Source organism: Myxocyprinus asiaticus, chromosome 29 (assembly GCF_019703515.2).
Source record: "Myxocyprinus asiaticus isolate MX2 ecotype Aquarium Trade chromosome 29, UBuf_Myxa_2, whole genome shotgun sequence".
Taxonomy (NCBI): Eukaryota; Metazoa; Chordata; class Actinopteri; order Cypriniformes; family Catostomidae; genus Myxocyprinus; species Myxocyprinus asiaticus.
In genome coordinates, this window is record NC_059372.1 from 42359686 (window position 1) to 42383866 (window position 24181).

Here is a 24181-nt window from a genome sequence, read left to right on the forward strand (position 1 = left end):
ACTGAATACTGCCTTCTATACCGCACACAGAGCAGTATACTATATACTGCCCACTATTTTCAAAGGGAGCACAACACTTTGGTTCCGAAAGTCAAAATCCCATTCATTTATTCCAAGGCGAACTGCGTTTTAACCATAACAAATAATCCAAAGAAAGACCTACCGTGAGCTCTGAGGTTAATCGATGGTATATGATTCTGTTGAAGCCATTGATCCGCGTTATTTAAAAATAAAACACGTTTAATAGCAGAATTTGTGATGAAAAACGACACTACCTGTGATCCTGAAGAGAAAGATCTCCCAATCAGAACATTGTGACAAACAAAGAGTACCAAAAGAGCTTTGCAGCAACCCACTCCCATGATGCAAGTCTTATATATTTGGATATATCTGAATATTTTGCAGTACTGTAAGTATATTGATTTTATACTTATAATTAATCACTTTAAATAAAAAATAGTTTTTCCATTGTTTTTAACTTTTTCACAATGCTTTTATTACTAAGCTGAGAACTGTTTTATTAAGGATTTGATAATAACCAGTGTTGGGTAATGCATTACTAAGTAATTAATTACTGTAATTAAATTACTTTTTCATTGAAAAAAGTAAAGTAAGGGATTACTCTTAATTTTCCAGGTATTTAATTACAGTTACTTCTGATGTAATTGTGTTAAATACTGTATAGACTAGAACAAGTCTATATAAAACAATAGTGAATTTAAAATCGAAATTCAACATCTAATGTTAAAATGTATGTTTTCTAATTTAACGCTGCCCCTTAAATTCTTTGGCCAGTTCATGAATAATTTATTTGATTTTATATGATTTATTTGAAATAATTAAAAGAACAGTTTCATGTCTATCCTTGTATTTTTCACCTAGTTGAGTTTGATCAGGGTTTTAGAAAGTAATTAGTAATAAGTAAAGCAATTACTTTTCAGACAGAGTAATTAGTACAGTAATCCAATTACACTGTAGAAGATGTAATTAGTAGTCAGTAATTAATTGCTTTTTAGAGTAACTTACCCAACACTGATAATAACACTATGGAAAAAATTGATGTGAAAAATATTTCCAGAACCAAGGCGGTTGAAAAAGTGGGTAGCACTGTTGTATCAAAATAACATTTATTTTCTCCAAAGTGAAATATTTTTTTTTTTCACCAACATATAAACCTTTCAAGACAGATCTACAGTTGAAGTCAGAAGTTTACATACACCTTAGCCAAATACATTTCAACTCAGTTTTTCACAATTCATGACATTTAATCATAGAAAACATTCCTTGTCTTAGGTCAGTTAGGATCACCACTTTATTTTAAGAATGTGAAAAGTCAGAATAATAGTAGAGAGAATTATTTATTTCAGCTTTTATTCCTTTAACGTTTAAACATTTTGGGTGGCATTCTACTAGCTTCTCACAATAAGTTGTTGGAATTTTGGCCCATTCCTCCAGACAGAACTGGTGTAACTGTGTCAGGTTTTTTTTTTATTGGATTGAGGTCAGGGCTTTGTGATGGCCTCTCCAATACCTTGACTTTGTTGTCCTTAAGCCATTTTGCAAAACTTTGGAGGTATGCTTGGGGTCCCATTTGCAACAGAGCTTTAACTTCCTTGCTGATGTCTTGAGATGTTGCTTCAATATATCCACATAATTTTCCTTCCTCATGATGCAATCTATTTTGTGAAGTGCACCAGTCCCTCCTGCAGCAAAGCACCCCCACAACATGATGCTGCCACCCCCATGCTTCACGTTTGGGATGGTGTTCTTCGGCTTGCAAGCCTCCTCCTTTTCCTCCAAACATAACGATGGTCATTATGGCCAAAAAGTTACATTTTTGTTTCATCAGACCAGAGGAAATTTCTCTAAAAATAAGATCTTTGTCCCCATGTGCACTTGCAAACTGTAGTCTGGATTTTTTTATGGCGGTTTTGGAGCATTGGCTTCTTCCTTGCTGAGCAGCCATTCAGGTTATGTCGATATAGGACTCGTTTTACTGTGGATATAGATCCTTGTCTACCTGTTTCCTCCAGCATCTTCACAAGGTCCTTTGCTGTTGTTCTGGGATTGATTTGCACTTTTTGCACAGAACTACTTTAAACTCTAGGAGACAGAATGTGTCTCATTCCTGAGCGGTATGATGGCTGCATGGTCCCATGGTGTTTATACTTGTGTACTATTGTTTGTACAGATGAACGTGGTACCTTCAGGTGTTTGGTAATTACTTCTAAGGATGAACCAGACTTGTGGAGGTCCACATTTTTTTTTCTGAGGTCTTGGCTGATTTCTTTTGATTTTCCCATGATGTCAAGCAAAGAGGCACTGAGTTTGAAAGTAGGCCTGAAAATACATCCACTGGTACACCTCCAATTCAGTACACCTCCTATCAGAAGCTAATTGACTAATTGTCTGAAATCGTCCAACGGGGGTTGGGAGGTGTGGACATCACTGTCAGAGGCATGTGGATAAAAAAATGGATAGGAGTGGATACAGGACACCCGGGACGAAGAGGTGCGGCTTTGAGTGGGGTGGCCAATGGGTCCCTGGCTCCGCCCCTGCTCAGTAGTGCATTAATTTTCAATAATTCAGCGGTCCATCATACAATTATTACTTACCTGTTTCACTTACTATTTTTGATATAATACTAATGTTTGCAATGTTTATCCCACTAAAATACATATCTTTAAATATATATCTATACCCCAACCATAAACAATTAATTTGTTGTTAACTATACACTTAGATACCTCTACAGAACACCATTTACCATTAACTTAACTTTAACACATAACCTATCTATACGCAAACCATTTACCATCAACCTCACTTTAATTATGGTGCAACTACACAAATTATACCACCATGGATTGATGATTGGTTTCCATCTCTGGAAGGCTTACATTCCTTACAGATTCTTTACAAATGTTTCTTTGTTCCGCAGTTTTGTGCGCTGTTCTATGTTGTTGGTCTGGGCCAGTAGATTACCATCTTTACCAAGGAAATCTCACCACATTTAACATTTAACACCTTTAGGTAGGCAACACCCACAATGATAAAGAGATGCACGATGTCAAAGGTGTGTGAAAAGATTTTAATGTTGAAGAAGTAGTGACACACAACTCTAAAAAGAAAGCCTAGTTTCTTTCTATTTGATGATGTTTTACCATGACACCTAGTAATTTGTATAAAAAGCCGCTATTACACCTTATACAAATTGACATATATGTCAATATATATATAACTTTTTTATGTATTTCAAATTCAATTTGTGCATTATAAATGTGACTTTAGTGTCCAAATACTTTTGGGGGTAACTATTTCTCACCAATCAAATTCCTTATAAGCTGCAGTTTTACTGAAATATCATTTTCATCCATTAAACAGTAACCTAGTTTCTGCAGTTTTCTCACAGTTTTCTACAAATCCAGAGACCATGTCAAAGCTAATGTACTGCACACATGCCATCAAAGAAAGAGGTTATAAACCAAAACCACAGCTGCATTTTTTGCCTTCATCTAACATGCATCTTCTGAGCAACAGGTATGAAGGATGTGAATATGACCTTAAAATCTTTAGTGGAAGCTTGGCTAATCAATTCAAATGTTTCATCAAGAAAGATCCACTTCTGAGGAAGTTATTTGTTTTTAATTGCTTGCCTATAAAATGAATTTCTTTATATATATATATATATATATATATATATATATATATATATATATATATATATATATATATATACACACACACACACACACACACACACACACACACACACTGGCAGTCAAAAGTTTGGAATAATGTACAGATTTTGCTGTTTCAGAAGGAAATTGGTACTTTAATTCACCAAAGTGGCATTCAACTGATCACAAAGTATAGTCAGGACATTACTGATGTAAAAAACAGCACCATCACTATTTGAAAAAAGTCATTTTTGATCAAATCTAGACAGGCCCCATTTCCAGCAGCCATCACTCCAACACCTTATCCTTGAGTACTCATGCTAAATTGCTAATTTGGTACTAGAAAATCACTTGCCATTATATCAAACACAGCTGAAAGCTATTTGGTTCGTTAAATGAAGCTTAACATTGTCTTTGTGTTTGTTTTTGTGTTGCCACAGTATGCAATAGAGTGGCATGTCTTATGGTCAGGGTTGGGATGGTTACTTTTGAAATGTATTCCACTACAGATTACTGAATACATGCTGTAAAATGTCATTTGTTACGTATTCCATTAGATTACTCAAGGTCAGTAACGTATTCTAAATACTTTGGATTACTTCTTCAGCACTGGTAGATTTTTTCACTTGTTTTCACTGTAAAAACAATACAAAAATTATCATCAAGAATAGGATTTTTGCCCTAATATCAAAGGTCTTACTAGAAAAAAGAAATTATGATCCAATGTGAATAAAAAAAATATGATCCTGCCTGGTAACGTGCATGTAAAATGGCTAGAAATAGCATTTTAGCTTAGTGTAAAGATGACAATTTACACAAGGTTTATTTCCATTTCTTCTGCTCCAAACTTACTTCAAACTTTGTCTACACGTATGAATGTAACACATCATAAGAAAGTGTTTCACCGCTGTTCAAATGCACTTTGGATCGCATCATTTATATGTATAAATGTTTTCCATCAAAAAAGGACTAAATATTAAATGAAACAAATGACAATAAAATCAAAGTAATCTCTTCAGTAATCAAAATACTTTTTGAATGTAATTTTATTCTAATTACCAATGATTTAAATTGTAAGTGTAGTGGAATACAGTTACTTATATTTTGTATTTTAAATAAGTAATCCGTTACATGTATTCCGTTACTCCCCAACCCTGCTTATGGACAATATTAGGTCAAAAATGACAAAAAAGAAACAGCTTTCTTTAGAAACTCATCAGTTAATCATTGTTTTGAGGAATGAAGGCTATACAATGCTTGAAATTGCCACAAAAAAAAAAAAGATTTCATACAAAGGTGTACACTACAGTCTTCAAAGACAAAGGACAACTGGCTCTAACAAGGACAGAAAGAGATGTGGAAGACCAGATGTACAACTAAACAAGAGGATAAGTACATCAGAGTCTCTAGTTTGAGAAACACACACTCACATGTCCTCAGCTGACAGCTTCATTGAATTCTACCTGCTCAACACCAGTTTCATGTACAACAGTAAAGAGAAGACTCGGGGGTGCAGGACTTATGGGAAGAATTGCAAAGAAAAAGAAAAGGTTAGAATGGGCAAAGAAACACAGACATTGGACAACATATAATTGGAAAAGAGTTCCTGTAACCATACCTTATTTTTTTATTAAGTGAATTTACTGCTGGTATGTTTTGTACACTAGGCCCTTAAAGCAGTAGTAGACTAGGCCACACAAAGCAGTGTTTTCACAAATAGTGTTTGTCACCAGAAAAACCAACCACACCACAAATGAGCATCAAAATCATTCACTTCAGTTTCCTGCATTCAACACATAAGATACTATTAAACCCTCTCTGTTTACATTGAAATCATAACACTGGAATAATTTTAGTAGTGTCTTTAATGGTGATGACACTGTAAACAATGTCTATATGCACCATCTGACATAAGACAAACTCAGTTTAATTTAAGGGTTATCTTACCGTTAAACTGTCAGTAATTACACTGAACACATGGGCTAATGTTTTACACAACATAAATGCAAAGTGTTGCTAATGCAAATCCAAAATCAATAGTTAAGCTTATATTGTTGTACTGCCAGACAAGGGCGTAGATTTGGCTTGAACACTGGGGGTGTTTCAGTGTGAAACATTTACATGTTTCCATTGATCATGGTATAAATATTGATCAATTTTTCCTATACATTTCTATACATGTGAAGTGCTCAGAAACATTTTTGCATTTACTGTGGATTTCATTGACTTTTTCTTTTATATTTTTATATTTTTAAGGATTTACCAATTAGAATAAACAAGTTTCGACATGTCCTCACATGAGAAACTGCTACACCAAATTAAATCTGCTTTGCACAGAATTTAAATTACATTATAAAAAGGAGGGGCAATTTTATTTATTATGTAAAGGGACATATTCTATTGGTGTAAAAAAAAAATTCACACACAAAAGAAATGTAAATGTACATCCCTGATAGAAACATTAAAGGCATAATAATAATAATAATAATAATAATAATAATATTAATAATAATAATAAAAGCCATACGGTTTGGAAAAACATGAGAGTGTGTTTGCAGAATTTTGAAAGACAGAATTTTCTTTTTTTTTTTTTTTTTTTTTTGCATGAACTATCCCTTTAAAACAAAAATGTTAAATGTACAAATGAAATTAAAATAATAATAATAATAATAATAATAATTTCACATTTGTTTGCATTTCTTCACTGTCATTTGTGCCTGTAACAGGTTCGAGGAATGAGGAAGTGGGAGATGGCAAATCCAACTCAAAGGTACATTTATTTAAACGCAAACAAAACGCTTTTCAGCGGAACAGTTTTGTAACACACACACACACAGCTCTGAAGTCGGCTCTCTCTCCCTCACTCTGAGGTCTGGCCCCTTTTATCTCCCCCGTCTCTCACTGTGAGCAAATAAACAGCAATTACCAGCAATTCATCTCAGGTGAAAACCCTTACCAGACGAACACTCGACCACGCCCTCACCTCCAAATAGTAGTGGAGAGTGAGGACCTCCCACTTGATGGCCAAGCACTCCTTCTATGTGGTGCTGTACTTCACCTCTCTCATAGAGAGCTTCCAACTAATGTACAGCACCGGGCGCTCCTCCCCCTCCACTACTTTTGGTCTTGGGTCTCAGGCAGGTCGCAATCACTGCGGTTCAATCAATTTGGGGCTGCACCTGACCATGACCCAAGTGAAACCCCAGATACCGTACCTCCACCCGCCAATTGCACACTTCTTTGGGTTTGCTGTGAGCCCCGCTCATCGCAGCGACCTCAGAACGGCACCCAGATGCTGCATGTGCCGCTGCCAGTCATTACTACAAATAATGATATCATCCAAATAGGCAGCGGCATACACAGCGTGCGGTCTGAGGACCCTGTCCATAAGATGCTCAAACGTAGCCGGTGCCCCAAACAAACCGAACGTAAGGGTCACAAATTTGTGTAAGACAAACGGTGTGGAGAAGGCCGTTTTTTCACGGGACATCAGCGTTAAGGGGATCTGCCAATATCCTTGTTAAATCCAGTGTCGAATAAAAGCGAGCCATGCCCAACCAATTGATGTAATGGACTCGACATGGAGGCGAAGGTAGAATCCATATGCAAGAAGTTTATTACAATCAGCAGACAAATCCAAGACAAAAGGCAGAGACGTAATCGTTGCAGCAGGCAAAGTAGTCATTACACAGGTAATCAGTCCAACCAGGCAAACAGAGCAAAACAGTAATCCAAAATCGGTAATCCAATATAGCAGGCACAATGGTCATAACAAGTAGGCAATAAACAGGCAATGAGAATAAAGCTTGGTAAGGCAGTGAAACTGGCAATACTTCGCAAAGTAACAATGGAAAAGCATGGCTATTTATATGATGCAAACAGGAAGTCACCATAGAAGAAACGGTTCAGTGTCAGTATTCAGGAGAGGGCTCCCTCTGGTGGTCAGCTGAAGGGATACCAGCCTCATTCGTTACTGCAGGGTAGCCGAAACTTGAGGTCACGTGTAGAAAGCCAGACACTCTGACCAGGCTGGTAGTCGGGGTGGGGACGCCTCAGTCGAACAGCTTGGATCCGTTGGTCTCGGACGGACCGCTGCAATCTGATGTGTGCACTGTCCCACACCTGCTCGCTCCGCCTGATCCAATCACCCACCGCTGGCACCGTAGAGGGTTCACCTGACCAAGGGAACACTGGAGGTTGGTAGCCCAGCACACATTGGAAGGGAGTGAGTCCAGTAGAGGAGTGAGTGAGGGAGTTCTGGGCATATTCCGCTCATGGGAGGAAGTCGATCCACCTCTGTTGATCACGACTGCAGTAAGACCTGATGTATCTGCCTATCTCCTGGTTTAGCCTCTCCACCTGTCCGTTTGCCTGAGGATGATAACCAGACATGAGGCTGACGTTGATGTCTAGTTGTTTGCAGAAAGCCTGCCAGACTCTGGAGATAAACTGTGGTCCCCGGTCAGATACTATGTCTTCTGGCATAGATCCTGAAAACTTGGTGGAAAAGAGCGTTAGCAGTCTCCATGGCAGTGGGTAGATCTTTCATGGGGATTAGTCTGCATGACTTAGAGAAACAATCAATGATAACAAAAATGGGGGTTTCCGGGGACGCCATGCGAGAAGCAGACGTGTGAGACACGAGCTCTGCGAACTTTGCTAGTTTTTTAATTGTTTTCATGTTATAATCTGGTGAGATTTGATACACCCAATTACATACTTGCTCTTTGAGGTAAACATGGCAAAAAAGTCAAAATCCTCAGACACTGGAGACATTAAAAGACACTTACGTGTTCAAGCTGAGGCCTCTGGCGGGACTGCGAGACGGGGACTCGATTTGGACGGCACGTCGGTAGATGAAATTCAGCATCAACTGTCCAACATGTCGGTGATGCTGATGAAGGTTGTTGCTGACTTGGAAGATCTCGCAGTAATACGTCGATCGATTACGGCGATGGAAACAAAATTTTCTGAGTTGTTTACAAGAGTGACAGAAGTTGAAAAACGAATCGATTATCTTGAGTCATCGGAAAGGGAATTATCCGCTAAACAGATTTGGAATTAATTTCGGAAAAACTGGAACATTTTGAAAATATGAGCCGAAGGAATAACATATGAATTGTTGGAATTCCTAAGCATGAAGAGGGTAGAGATATGGTGAAATTCCTGGACGAGCTCTTCCCGAGTCTGCTCAACATAATTGGCCACAAGCTGGAAATCGAACGAGCTCACAGAGTCCTTGCTCGCAGATCTGCTGAGGGAGACAGGCCCCGATCGATTTTGGCCAAATTTCTGAGATCATCCGATAAAGATCTGGTGTTGTGCCAGGTGAGGAGCAAAGGAAAGCTTTCTTGGAAGAACCATAATATTTTCTTGTTCCCGGACTTTGCGAATTCGACAAGAGAGAAACGCGATCGGTTCAAGGAATGTAAGAAACTCTTACACCAGCAGAAGATCACTTTAGCAATGATGTTCCCGGCCAAACTGAGAATAGAAAGGAAGAACGGTCGCAAAGTATTTACATGTCCAAAACAGGCACTCTCTTTCATAAATACATTTGAGTGAGTAAACCATTTGATGTTTCTTATATTAGTGGACTGACTCGCGGTTGAGGAACTCTATTATCTGAGAAAGCTGGGTGCCATTTTTGTTTCTTTTTGCGCTGGCTCCGCCTAGCGGCTGGAGTTTGTTTTGTGGCATGACTCCAAGAAACATTTGCATTGACGGAAGATCTTTTTTACACTGAAGTTTCCGGCCAGATCGAGAATGGACACTTTGGATGACCACAAAATATCTACATGCTCACATAAAGGACGTCTTTTATAAAGTTGACGGGCTGAGTAAGTTATGGTGTATATTATTTTTTTTTTTTTTTTGCGGCCTCCTAGTTAGTTTGGCTCTTGATCATCCGAGGAACCGGGATGCCGATTTTGTTTTTCGTGCTGGCTCCGCCTAGCGGCTGGAACATGTTCTGTTGAATATCACTCCTTTGGAACAGCTGTGGATAAATCTGTTTGTCCTTTGTGCTTATTCCTCCTGCTGGCTGGAGTCTGTTTTGTTGAGTATTTTTACGGGACATTGGAATGATTATGTCATCCGCTGAACTCATAACAGCTGGCTCACTGAACAGTTGCTTGTCTGTCTGAGGAAACTGAACAGCTTTATATCAGCTGGAGTTTATTTTGTGGAGGAACACACCTTCGAGACGGTTCTGTTAATGAGTATACATGTTTTTTCTGTTATTCTGCCTGTTGGCTGGGGTCTGTTTTACAAAGTATTTTCTGTTATGTAATTTTGCCTTACAAAATGTGTATAGAAGCACCGGACTTGAGCAATCCGGTGGCAAAGTTGTCGCGGGGGCTCTTGTAGGCGTACATGGACTCTTTGAGTTTTAAGGGATTGACACCGGTTGGCGCTGTTGTGCGCGGGGTTAATGCGCATGTTTTTCTTTTTTCTGTTTGTTTTGATCGGGGTGAAGTTCAGGGTTTGATTGTTGCATTAATGGGGAATGTGGTCTGTGTAACCTTGTTTTTGACACACAATTTATTTATTTTTATTATATCAATATGTCAAATGTTAATATGAATAAGTTGTCTCTCTCCACATGGAATGTGAATGGGTTGGGGCACCCCATAAAAAGAAGGAAGGTTATTTATTTTCTTAAACATAAGAAATATGATATTGTGTTTCCCCGCAGGAAGCTGAAAAATTTGGGAAGATATGGGGTGGACATGTTTTCTTTAGTGTTGGCTCCAAAAAGAGTATGGGAGTCATTATATTGATTAATAAACATCTACAATTCAAATTTCTCAAACAGATTAAAGATAAATTAGGAAGAGTCATTATTGTTTTAGCTGAAATTCAGGGGCAAAGGTTGATTTTGGCTAATATTTATGCACCTAACGCTGATGATCAGGGCTTTTTTATAGACCTTGAAGGGATGTTGCAAGCCACTAGCACCCCTCATGATATAATATTGGGAAGAGACTTTAATCTTTTGATGGACTCAGTCCTTGATCACAGTGAAGCAAAAGCGTGTAAGCCCCCTAGAGCAACGGTGACACTTCACAAGATGTGTAAAAATCTTGGTCTTGCAGATATTTGGCGACTTTTGAATCCATCTGGTAGGGACTATACATTTTTTTCATCAGTCCATAAGATTTATTCTAGAATAGATTTATTTTTGATATCTATGTTTATACTGTACTATTATTATTACTATGATAATCAATGTTTATATGGAGACCAACTGGTCCACAGTATCCTCTGTGGGCGTGGCTTGGGAGGCACTTAAGGCAGTTCTTAGGGGTCGGATCATACAGTATGCAAAAAATACAAAGCACGAGAACTTGTGGAGTTGGAAGAGAATATTAAAAGTGCAGAGGCAGAGCTGAAGTGCAGAATTTTGTCTGATGGCCTCAGAGAATTGACTAGATTGAAATACAGATATAATGCTATTTTGTCGCGGAAAGTGGAGTTTTGGTTATTCAGGGCAAGACAGTCATACTTTGAGTCAGGGGACAAAGCAGGGAAGCTTTTTGGCTAGATATATAAAGCAGAGAGAGTCTTTTTCTACTATTCCCTCAGTGAAATCTGCTGGTGGTGAAATATTTACCTTGGCCACTGATATTAATAATGCTTTTAAAGAATTCTATATTGATCTTTATAGTTCTACGTCTTCGTCTACTGATGAAGATATTAGAAACTTTGTGGAACCATTAAAACTTCCTAAACTGACAACTGAGCAAAGAAATTGTCTTGATTCTGAGATAACCTTGGAGGAACTTGACAAGGTAATTAAGGCCTTACCTACAGGCAAAGCTCCGGGGCCAGATGGTTTTGCTGCTGAATTTTTTAGATCTTATGCAACAGAACTGGCTCCACATTTGTTAGAAGTTTATACAGAATCATTAAAGAACAGAAAGCTTCCACCAACCATGACACAAGCCCGGATCAGTCTGATTCTTAAAAAGGACAAAGATCCAAGCGAGTGTAAAAGTTACCGTCCAATTTCCCTGATCCAGTTAGATGTAAAAATTGTGTCAAACATTTTGGCTAATTGATTAAGTAAAGTTATGACATCACTTATACATATAGATCAGGTGGGGTTTATTCAGGGCCGTAGCTCTTCTGATAACATTAGGTGTCTCATCAATATCATGTGGTCAGTAGCGAATGAACAATCTCCGGTCGCTGCCATCTCACTTGACGCCAAAAAGGCATTTGATATGGTAGAATGAGATTATCTTTTTAAGGTTTTGGAAATATATGGATTCGGGAGTACGTTTATTGGATGGATTAAGTTACTTTATAGACACCCAGTAGCGGCGGTACAAACAAATGGACTAATTTCAGATTATTTTACTTTGGATAGGGGCACTCGGCAGGATTGCCCTCTTTCCCCATTATTGTTCTGTCTTGCCCTTGGACCATTAGCAACCGCGATAAGAAAGGAGGATGATTTTCCAGGGGTGGTGGCGGGAGGTATGGCGCATAAACTCTTGCTTTACGCAGATGATATTCTATTATTTGTCTCTGACCCCAGTAGATCTATGCCTTGGCTCCACAGAATTATTAATTCCTTTTCTAAGTTTTCAGGATATAGAGTCAATTGGTCTAAATCCGAAGCTTTGGCTCTGACAGCGTACTGCCCAGAAACGGCTTTCCAGCCGGGTGCTTTCCAGTGGCCCAAACAGGGCATTAAGTATTTGGGTATTTTATTTCCAGCAAATTTGTGTGATTTAGTTAGAGTTAATTTTGACCCCTTAATAAAACGGTTTTCGAGTGATGTGGGCAGTTGGGCTTCATTACATTTATCTATGATTGGGAAGGTTAATGTTATTAAAATGAATTGTATTCCAAAATTCAATTACTTACTGCAGTCTCTCCCTGTAGATGTCCCCCTCTCTTATTTCAAGCAATCTGATAGCATAGCAAAGTCTTTCATTTGGAATGGTAAGCGTCCCAAATTACATTTCAATAAGTTACATAGGCCGATTGACAAAGGTGGGCTAGGCCTACCCAAGATTTTATTTTATTATTATGCATTTGGTCTCAGACATTTGGCTTATTGGTCGCTTCCACCTGAGAGAGCCCCTCCCTGGTTCTGTATAGAACACGAAGTTCTTGCCCCTATTTCTCCACTGCAGAGCCTTTCTATCAAATTAACTGGAGAAGCTAAAGTACATCCCGTTATCTCGCACTTGAACTCAGTATGGACTAAAGTGTCCAGACTGTTTAATTCTGACATTTTTTTAAATGTTGCCTCGAGCATATGGCTGAACCCCAAACTATGCATCAACAAGTCCCCTTTTTGCTGGTCAGAGTGGATTGGGAGGGGGGTTACTACACTCGGTGACCTGTATGAGAATGGAGTGTTGAGATCCTTTCAAAATTTAATTCAACTTTTTGGGATTCCTAAATCTCAGTTCTATAAGTATTTACAGCTGCGCCACCTGCTCTGTACTGTTTTTGGGAGTGGTTTACACCTTCCTAAAGTGGCAGACACTCTGGGAGAGGTGATTACTGCTTTTGGAAAAGGTCATGAGGCATCGGTGTATTACTCCCTACTAATTCAGATATTGAATTCTATTGATCAATGTATATTGATTCTGTATATATGTGTTCTGCTATGTATATATTTAATGGTTGAATCAATAAAAAAATGTTAATTGGAAAGAAAAAAATGATAACAAAAATGGTGGTATACCCATTGGAGTTTGGCAAATCTGTGATGAAGTCGACAGACAGGTGGGACCAGGGTCTCTGAGGGATAGGCAGTGGTTGTAGAAGGCCGGCTGGAAGTTCTCTGGGGGTCTTTGACTGTGCACAAACTTGACATGACTTAATATATGTAGTGACATCATTAATGATTGAAGGCCACCAAAATCAGTTATGTACCAGGCTTATAGTTTTCTGGATGTCAGGGTTTCCAGTGCTAAGGGAGGTATGGATCCATTGGATTGCTCTATGGCGTAGAGTGCATGGTACATACTGTTTTGTTGGAGGGCATTCAGGTGGTGCAGAGTCTGCTTGTTGGGTTCTTTGGATCTCTTCCATGATGTCCCAGCTTATGGGTGCGATGATAACAGAAGGTGGGAGTATAGATTAGTTTTGAGGTGTGTTGTGAAGGGGATCATGATGACAGGAGAGAGCATCAGCTGTGCAGTTCTTTCTGCCAGGGCGGTAGGTAACTGTGAATTGGAACCTTGTGAAGAAGAGTGACCATCGGGCTTGTCGTGAATTAAAACATTTTGCTCCCTTGATGTATTCGAGGTTCTTATGGTCGGTGATTACTTGGAATGGATGGACAGAACCTTCAAGCCAGTGGCACCACTCTTCTAGCACAGCCTTCATGGAGAGTAGTTCTTTGTTTCCAACATCATAGTTCCTTTCAGCTGAGTTCAGTTTACAGGAAAAGAAAGCACAAGGATAAAGTTTTCCAGGGTTACCGTGGCGTTGAGAGAGAACTGCCCCTATTCTGCAGTCTGAGGCATCCACTTCCACAATGAACAGTTGGTTAGGATCTGGGTGCTTGAGAATGGAGGCGGTCGAGAAACTTGTCTTGAGGGTGTCGAAGGCTTTTTGAGCAGAGTCACTCCATGATAGCTTGGATGGTTTTCCTTACGTCCAAAGACGTTAAGGGGGCAGAGATGAGACTGTAGTTGCGGATAAACCTCCTGTAGAAGTTCACAAAACCCAGGAAACGTTGTAGCTCCTTAACAGTGTTGGGTCTTGGCCACTTCGTGACTGCCTTGATCTTGGAGTCATCCATCTCAACACCTCTATGGCTAATGATATACCCTAAGAATGTTGTATGGGTAACATGGAACTCACATTTCTCTGCTTTCACGAAGAGTTGGTGTTTCAGCAGGCGGGAGAGGATCATTTTAACGTCTTTGATGTGTTGTGCTTTATCTTGAGAGTAAATGTGTATGTCGTCAATGTAGGCGATGACACATCTTTTGAGGAGGTCTCCAAAGAAAATGTATTTTATTTTTTCCCACACTACCTGTTTCTTGTGTTCGGGTAAGCGGTATGGATGACTACACACCACTACCCCTGGGGTTGTCTTGATGTGGTGTTTTATGAGATTAGTGCGGCCGGGGAGAGGTGAGAACACGTCAGAGAAATTCCATTGCAACCTGGCAACCTCCATACGTTGTGATGGCAAGAAATGGTCTCCACAAGGTGAAGTGATTGGCTTTTAGATTCACCTACGGTACGATCTCCTCACTCTCCGGAAGTTCCGTCGCCAAGGATACAGGTACCACCTCTCTCCATGGTTTTAGCAGGTTGGAATGGTAAATCTCATGTGCCCCGCCCCTATCCATATGCACTACCTCGTACTCGACTTCCCCAACTCACCGTGTGACCTCAAAGGGCCACTTTGCGAGTAATTTTGAGCTCGATGTGAGCAGTAAGTACTTTATCTCCCTGTGAAAACTTCTGTAGCCGAGCTCCCCTGTCATATAGCCAGGACTGACGTTCTTGCGCCTCAAAGCGATGTTGCTGCTCTCTCCGAAGCTCCATGAGGGTCTGGTGTTGGCCCTGGTGGATGCTGGCAAGGGACCGGAAGACTTCCTCCAGCGGTGACGACTCCATGACAGCGTATGCTTCTTCCTCTAATCTTGGGTTTCGACACCAGTGTAACAGGTTCGAGGAATGATGAAGCGGGAGATGGAAAATCCAACTCAAAAGTAAATTTATTTACGCTCAAACAAAACGCTTTTCAGCGGAACAGTTCTGTAACACACACACACAACTCTGAAGCTCGGCTCTCACTCTGAGGTCTGGCCCTTTTTATTTCCCCCGTCTCTCACTGTGAACAAAGAAACAGCAATTACCAGCAATTCATCTCAGGTGAAAACCCTTACCACTTCCTCTCTCCACAGACGAATGCTCGACCACGCTCTCGCCTCCACAGTGCCCTTGTCTAAATTTGAAAAAACGTTTTATGAAACATATTTCAGCTAAACACACAGCTCTGCCCAGTTCAAAAATAATGACGTTTTTAAACAGGTTTCCAAAATATTCTCCCTATATGCCATCGGTCATAAAAACAGGTAGTCCATTCCCAAACACATGGCATTGGTTAAGCAAAAGTTGGGCTGGTCGGGATGCTCAAACAAACAGAGCAATGTTTTGAAAGTGCCACAGAGCTATAGTGTTTACACCAAAACTTCCCTGGAATAGAAGAAAGTATTTTAACATTAAAGAATTAAACTTGACCTTTAATGTCAACAGGTTATTGTCCTTTAGTATTTTTCTCTATTAAAATATACAATTCATAAAAAAAATCTGAAGATAAAATGCAACCATAAAACCAATATGCTCAAATTAAAGGCGTGATATGAAATATTTTCAGTCTTTCTTCAGTACAGACACAGTGTTCAACAAGGCTCAGTATATTAACCCTCTGTGTTAAACAAACAAAAAAAAAGTTTTTCTGAATAGCGCTGAGGAAAATATGCTTGGGCAGGTGGACACTGTGGATGGTTTGGGCAGGGGTTAAACAATATAACGTTAAAGGTTTAGTTCACCCAAAAATGATCATTCTCTCGTGATTTACTCACCTTTAAGCCATCTCAGATGTGTATGTCTTTCCTTCTTCAGCGGAATGAAATGAAGATTTTTATAAGCACATTTCAGCTCTGTTTGTCCATACAGTGAAAGCGAATGGGTGCCATGATGCTGCTGGCTATTTGACGGTCAAAAAGGCATATTTAGGCAGCATAAAAGTAATCCACACAACTCCATTCGATCAATGAATGTCTTCTGAAGCAAATCGATAGGTTTGTGTAAGAAACAAATCGATAATTAAAACTTAAAAAACTTTTAAAAAATGCTTCCTGCTACCAGTTGACCCATCAAGGAGCTGTCGCGTGATGTAAGCGTGATTCACGCATTTCAAACAGCAAAACAGTGTTAGCAACTCATATGAGTTAAAATGATTTTAGTGTGAGAAAATTGCTTACCTGTAGAACACAGATTTTATCACACTAAAATCATGTTAACATGTATAATGTGGCATCATCAGTGGAGCGGTTGTTGCGGTAAGCAAACTGCAGTGAGTCTAGTGAGGCAGGCAGCACAGGGCAGATGTAATCTCTGATTAGTCTCTCAAAGCATTTGCTGATGATGGGGGTCAGAGCAACAGGACGCCAGTCATTTAAGCAAGTGATTTTGGATTGCTTTGGTACAGGCACAATGATGGACATTTCAAAGCATGTGGGGACCACGGACAAGGAGAGGGAGAGGTTGATGAAGTCTGTGATGATATTAATTCCCTGCCACATGCTTCTAGAGTCGTGGTGTTGAACTGTCCTTCAATCTTGTCCCTGTACTGGCGTTTGGCTGCTCGGCATAACTGGCTTGTATATTGTTTATACGGAATTAATTATTTTATGTGCTCATTATTTTATGTGTCAGTTGAACATAACTTTCTTCAACAATGTGTCAATAATGTGTCCAGCCGGGCCCCTCCAGTGGCCTAAATAGGGCATTAAGTATTTGGGCATTTTATTCCCAGCAAATTTGTCTAATTTAGTTAGAGTTAATTTTGACCCCTTAATAAAAAGGTTTTCGAGCGATGTGGGCAGGTGGGCTTCATTACATTTATCTGTGATTGGGAAGGTTAATATTATTAAAATGAATTGTATTCCAAAATGTAACTACCTGCTACAGTCTCTCCCTATAGATTGTCCCCCTCTCTTATTTCAAACAATTTGATAGCATAGCAAAGTCTTTCAGTTGGAATGGTAAACGTCCCAGATTATATTTCAGTAAGTTACGTTTGATAAGGTGGGCTAGGCCTACCCTAGATTTTGTTTTATTATTATGCATTCGGTCTCAGACATTTGGCTCACTGGTCACTTCCACCTGAGAGAACCCCTCCCTTTTTTTGTATTGAACAGGAAGTTCTTGCCCCTACTTCGCTATTGCAAAGCCTTTCTATCAAACTAACCGGAGAAGTTAAGTTTCACCCCGTTATCTCGCATTTGCACTCGGTATGGACAAAAGAGTCCAGAGTGTTTTATTCAGACATTTATTTAAATGTTGCCTCGAGCATATGGCTGAACCCAAAATTATGTATTGATAAGTCCCCTTTCTGCTGGTCAGAGTGGATTGTGAGGGAGGTTAATACACTCGGTGACCTATATGAGAGTGGAGTGTTGAGATCTTTTGAGAATTTGGTTCAACATTTTGGAATTCCCAGATCTCAGTTCTTTAGGTATTTACAGCTGCGCCACCTGCTCTGTACTATTTTTGGGAGTAGCATACACCCCCCTAAAGCAGCAGATACTCTGGGAGTGGTTTAGTAGATACTCTGGGAGTGGTTTAGTACTGCTTTTGGAAAAGGTCATAAGGCATCAGTGTATTACTCCCTGCTAATTCAGAGTCTGGGGGACAGTGCTTCAACTTCTCTCAAGAGATTATGGGAGAAAGATTTAAATTTGGTATTGGAGGAGGGAGAGTGGGCTAGGATTCTAAAAAATGTCAAGTCTGCATCTAGAGATGCAAGGGTGTGCCTTATGCAATTCAAGATTTTACATAGATTCTATTGGACCCCCTCTAGATTGTATAGGCTTGGTCTTAAAGACACACCCACCTGCTGGCGATGCCAATCAGAAGATGGAGACACAACCGATTTTTTTGGGGGGTGTGTTGAGATCCAATAATTTTGGTTGAAGGTTAAGAGTTGTTTGTGTGATGTTTTGGGCACTCAGATTTTACTTTGCCCCAGACTTTGTATTTTGGGTGATGGGGCAGTCATAAATTTGGAGGACAAACATATAAAAAATTGGGTTCTGACCAGTATTATGATTGGCAGACAAATTATTTTAAGGGGTTGGAAATCGGATGGAGCGCCATCATTTCCAGAGTGGTGTGCAGAGATGGGGAGGGTGGCAACTTTCGAGGAGGTGGCAAGTAGAAGGCTGGGGATTGGGGACTTGTTTGTCAGAAAATGGGGTAATTATTTAGAAGTTTTGGGGGACTCTCGGGGAAGGGATGGTGAGAGAGAGGTCTAGTTTAATTATGTATGTTTATTATATATATATAATTTTTTTTTTTTTTTTTTGGTTTGTGTATGTATTATTTTATGTGACCACAGGAGTGTTAGTTGGGGGTTAGTGTGGGGTTGGTAATTGTGGAGGGATATTAGTGGGGGTTAAATGTTAAATGTTGATTCAGTGTATATATTGTGTTTTTCTCTGTTGTGTTTTTTTATTTATTTTTTTTAAAGCATTTTAATTACAGAAAAAAGAGTCAATAATGTGACGCTAATGACGCTTTTCATCTGGATCTATTCATTTATAATTAATTTATTCATTCAACAATTCTGTTTAAAAGTAAATACATATTAGTTGTGTACATTCACGTGTGTTATAGATATTATAGATATATTTGTACATGATATTTACACCATTTGACATTTTTAGAGTTATTACAATGGCCTGAATCGGGTGGGGGAGGTGTGTGATGAGGAGGAGGGTGTGGCTGGGCCGTGATGGAGTACGGCTGGCGATGAATCAGTTGATTAGCGGGAGAGCGAGATAAAGGGCGGCCGGAAGTGCCTGTTCGAGAGAGAGAGAGAGATGCACGCGTCCGCGCTACATGTTTGTTTATGTTGGTTTTAAGTTGTGTTTGATATTAAAACTTTATGTTGACTGTTAAGCTGGTTCCCGCCTTCTCCCTGCCCAAACTTTACCTGTTACACGCAAGAATGAGGTCAGTCTGAACGGTCCCTAAGCAGTGTGGTTTTAAACGCTCTGTCAAGTTGAAAGGAGTTTAATATCCAAAAGCACATCTCGAAATGAGTGCAATCTGTTGTGCTCCATCTACCATCCTCTTTGAATGGTCCCTATTGTAGGACTGGGCTCAGATATATGCCATTATGGCAGTAAGGCAGAGTGTGAGTGGCAAATGGGACTTCGCTACTAGGTTCAACCGAATACAACTACCTGAAAATATTGTTAATTTAAAACTCTGGTGATCACTTATGTCAAGTAGCTTTTCCCCTAACTGAAATGTCTTGCATTCTGACATCCATTTGGGAGCTTTGACTATTTTATGTATTAGTCAATTCACCTAATTTAACAGACTGTACAATTTTTCAGTTTTTTTTTTCAGACTATGCAGTTTTCTCAATTATGTTAAAGAAAGAATTTTGAATGCGTGACCCATGACCTGTTCGACGTTAGATGCAGGGCAGATTATAGCTATTAAATGACATATTTATTGATTAATTATTACTGACAATAGCATAACTTCATTCGTAACACAAATACTTTCAGTATTTGGCTTCTTGATATCCCGGGGCAGCGTATGATCCTTTTCACTTTGTGTGCGTTTGTCTATATGTGTAAATAAAAAGAGGGAGTAAATGTAAAGGTTTGTGGAATCTATTTATTGTTTTGTTGCTTAATTGTGTCGTTATGTTTGTAAAGGCTATGCTGTGGTACAGTATTATGTTTAAAATTATGAAATTTCTTTGATTTTTATATACACTCTTTGAACATTTTTTAATATGTTTGGGCATCAACATCAAACTAATCTGTCAACACTGGTGTGGATCTTTATTTTGAGAGAAACCAATGTCTTCTCAAGATGCAAACAAAGATGATTCAGAAGTGCTAACCCAATGCTTTAAAATTCTAATTTCTCATCTGCCATGTCGATAGCCCAGGCAAACTTCTCTCGCTGTGTTTTGTTACAGATCTTCTCAATGGGAACTCCCCATTTTTTGCACCTGTGGAGAGAAGAAAGTGGTAAACAAGACATCAAGGCAGAGATCCTTCACAAAAACACACACAGTACGTGTAAAGGTCAAAGGGATATTCTTCCACTCTTTTCCAAAACAAAGGACCCTCCCATTCAGAAACCGTTGTGAACGGGCTAGCAGGGAGTTTTTTTTTCCAAAAATAAGCAGAGAGGTGGGCTGATGACAACAGAGGCAGAAGTGTGCTTCACAGTTACAGACCCTTCTTTGGCCTGAACTGCTATCCCCACCTACGGACATTACATACAAGAGGAAAAATTACCACAGCCCATTGTTCCTGCCTGCATGTTTTCCCCCTCATTACCTTAAAACTATTTCCATGGCAGTACTGAAATTTTGGACTTGCAAAAAACTATTTTCATCAAGTAACAGGCACATTAGTTGCAATATTTAAATGAATGTTCCAGGTTCAATACAAGTTAAGTTCAATCGACAGCATTTGTGGCATAATGGTAATTACCACAAAAAATTATTTTAACACATCCCTCGTTTATTAAAAAAGAAGAAGCAAAGATTGTGGTTACAGTAAAGCACTTACAATAGAAGTGAATGGGGCCAGTTCATAAACATAAAAAATAAATAAATCCCAAAGCATTGCAACAAGATGTAAACATTATATGAGTTAACATGATTTTAGTGTGAGAAAATTGCTTACCTTACTTACGTTACTTAAGTCATGTAAAACAGAGATTTTATCACACTAGAATCATGTTAACATGTATAATGTTTACATCTTGTGGCTATACTCGTGAAATGATGTGTATTTCAGTGTTTATGACTGGCCCCATTCACTTCCATTGTAAGTACTTTTTTAGCTTCTTCTTTTTTTTTTTTTAAATGACAAGGGGCGAGTCTAAATTATTTGATGTGCTCATTATATTTTTTTCATCTGGATCTATTCATTTATAATTAATTTATTTGTTCAACAATTCTGTTTAAAAGTAAATAAATTAATTCACGTGTATTATAGATGTAAGGAAAATATGTTTTATTTGTACATGATGGTTACTCCACTTGACAATTTTAGAGTTATTACAACAAAGATTTGTTGAAAATGGTAAAAAAATGTTTGCAGTCCTTTATCATTTTTTCTATTAAAATACACAATTTATCAATAAATCTTGAAGCTAAATGAAACCATAAAACCAAAAATGCTAAAATTTAAGGTATAATATGAAATAAGTGCAGCCTTGTTAAAAATGGTATAAACCAGGTGTCCCCAAGGGCGTACAGTATGAAGAATTTACATGTTTCCATTGATCATGGTATACATTTTGGGGGGTTACTTCCCCCCATCCCCCCGGAATCTACACCCCTAGGTGTCCCACCATTTTTGACTAATACATTTTCATGCATTTTCCATGACCTTTCCAAGTGTTTTTGATTACTGGATACAGATTTTCAAAATCATTTCAATTCAGACCAATTTGCTAATGAATCAATTACACTAATCTGTGAACGTTTCAACTAATACATTGAAAAGAACTGACTCAAAGAATGATTCACTCACTAATTGGACAATACTACGGCTTGTGAGCGAGTGTTACTCTAGACAAGAGCAATATCTAGCTCATGTAACATTTTAGAGCTGAGAACAACCTTGACTTCTGATGACTTCCATAACTTTTCCAAGTCTGGAAAACACCATTTTAAAATCCTCTGACATTTCCAAGTTTTCCATGACTTTGAGAATCCTAATAAAATTTTTTTCAAAAACATTCAAAACCAAAAAGACTACAGAGTACATGACTAAGAACTTTTTTTAAAGATGTTTTTTCCCACAAATTAAAGGAATAGTTCACCCGTCTCAAACTCGTCTAACTTGTATGTCTTTCTTTTGCAGAACACAAAGATATTTTAAAGGATTTGTGATGTGTTTTTGTCTAAACAATGCAAGTCAATGGGTTTCAAAACTAAAGTTCCAAGGGCATAAAGGCAGCATAAAAGTAAGACTCCAGTGGTTTAATCCATGTCTTCTGAAGCAATACAATCGCTTTTGGGTGAGAAGAGACCAAAAACTAATTTTTCACTATAAATCTTGACATCTGCAGTCTCCTAGGTGCAGTCACGATTTGAAGCAGGATTACACTTCCTTGCGCTTGACGCATGCACAGAGCATGTGTACAGCACTCTACGTTTCCGTCTGTTCTCACCAAAAACTGATCATATTGCTATAAGAACACAGGGATTAAATCACTTGAGTCATATAAATGACCTCTATGCTGCCTTTGTCCTTTTTGTATTTCAGATATCCTCTCCCTTGCCTTCTGCTTCATCTCTTCGTCTTGTTTATCAGAGAGTGCGCATGGCTCAGATATTAGATTTTACACTTATTCCAAACAATAGACCTTTATACAAATTTTTACCTTACCAGTATATTGCATCAATTTCCCATTTAAAAATAAAAATAAAATAAAAACAGGAAAAATTCATGTTAGTCCCCTGCTAAAAAGACCAGCATTAATTTCCATGCTGGCACAGCCTGCTATTTTGCTGATTAGCTCTGGTCTAATGCTGCGCTCCATTCAACTCGGAAAATCAGATTTTCCAGCTTCCTACTTGGAAAAGGGCAATGGAACGGCACTTGAATTCCAACATGGAAAGTCATGAGGAAATGTTAAATTCAGATTTCGCCGAGATGCAGGTGCGTGACATCACACAAACATGTCGGCACCCAGGAAGATATACAAAATAAGTGATAAACATTGACTTTTATTAAATAATATCGATAAATTAGTCAAAGTTCCTACATTACATGATATTAAAGCTTGTTTAACAGAGTAGCAGTTGTTCAAAACATGGTAAATATACTCTCTTTTGATAATTGTACACCTGTAGCACAAATGCTAGCATTGCAGATTGTTTATGAATTGGGTTATTAAGAGACATCTCTGGTGACAGTCAAACACCTGCTAGGCAAACAGGAGCGCTGAAGTTTTGTTTCCTTAAGCGTCATCTTCCAAGCATCTGGCAATGGAATGCATTTAGTCGGAGATCGGAGATATCAAGTGGAATATCCCACATCCGACTTGAATGGAACTTAGCATAAGTGGTGGACCAGCAAAACTGGTTATGATGTTTATCAAGTTGTAAATGCTTGTAATGAAGCTATCATATGTTTGCAGATTCAGGACTGAAATATATGTCTACCATTAAATCACTGCATTAAATACAGCTACATGCTTTTTAATTTTCTCACTGTGAAGTGTCTTGGCATCTGCTTTGGCTTTTTTAACTCTTGTGCGACCTCAGGGACATTTTTGTCTTTTTCATTTTTGCTTTTTCGATCATTTTGGCTGTTAATGCCAACGGCATAAATTTACACAACGGTGTGTATTTTTGGGGGAATTTTGATATTTCAACCTCAGTTCCTATTATTCATCTATAATACACTGTATATAAAAAAATAAATAAAATAGTCACACTCAGGACCTTCAGGACAAAAATGTCCCAGTGCCATTAAAGCATAAAATCATGAATTCTATGATATTATGATTTTATTCCGGAGCCCTGGCTTCAAAATGTAAATTTTTAAATATTTTTCTCCAGATGGCACAATTTTTCTCATGTGTAGTCTATGGAGCAAATACATGCTTTTTTCCTATTTTCTGTTTGCTGTATTATAGAGCGCTGCAGGCCAGTTGAATAAATGATGCAGCTAAAATTGTGTGGGTGTGTTTTGTATGTGTGTATTGAGAAATGTGTGTGTGTGTAAAAA

General features: G+C 38.7%; 1 long non-coding RNA gene across 2 annotated transcripts; it reads left to right on the top strand.

Moving 5' to 3' along the window:
- Positions 1-54: 54 nt before the first annotated feature.
- LOC127419811 (uncharacterized) lies at positions 55-24107 on the top strand. 2 transcript variants are annotated; one of them, XR_007893722.1, is made up of 3 exons: positions 55-409; positions 6407-6450; positions 20401-24107. It is a non-coding gene; the product is annotated as an uncharacterized LOC127419811 (long non-coding RNA). The 2 variants fall into 2 exon arrangements; XR_007893721.1 differs by lacking the exon at positions 55-409 and adding an exon at positions 3835-5230.
- The last annotated feature ends 74 nt before the right edge of the window (positions 24108-24181 follow it).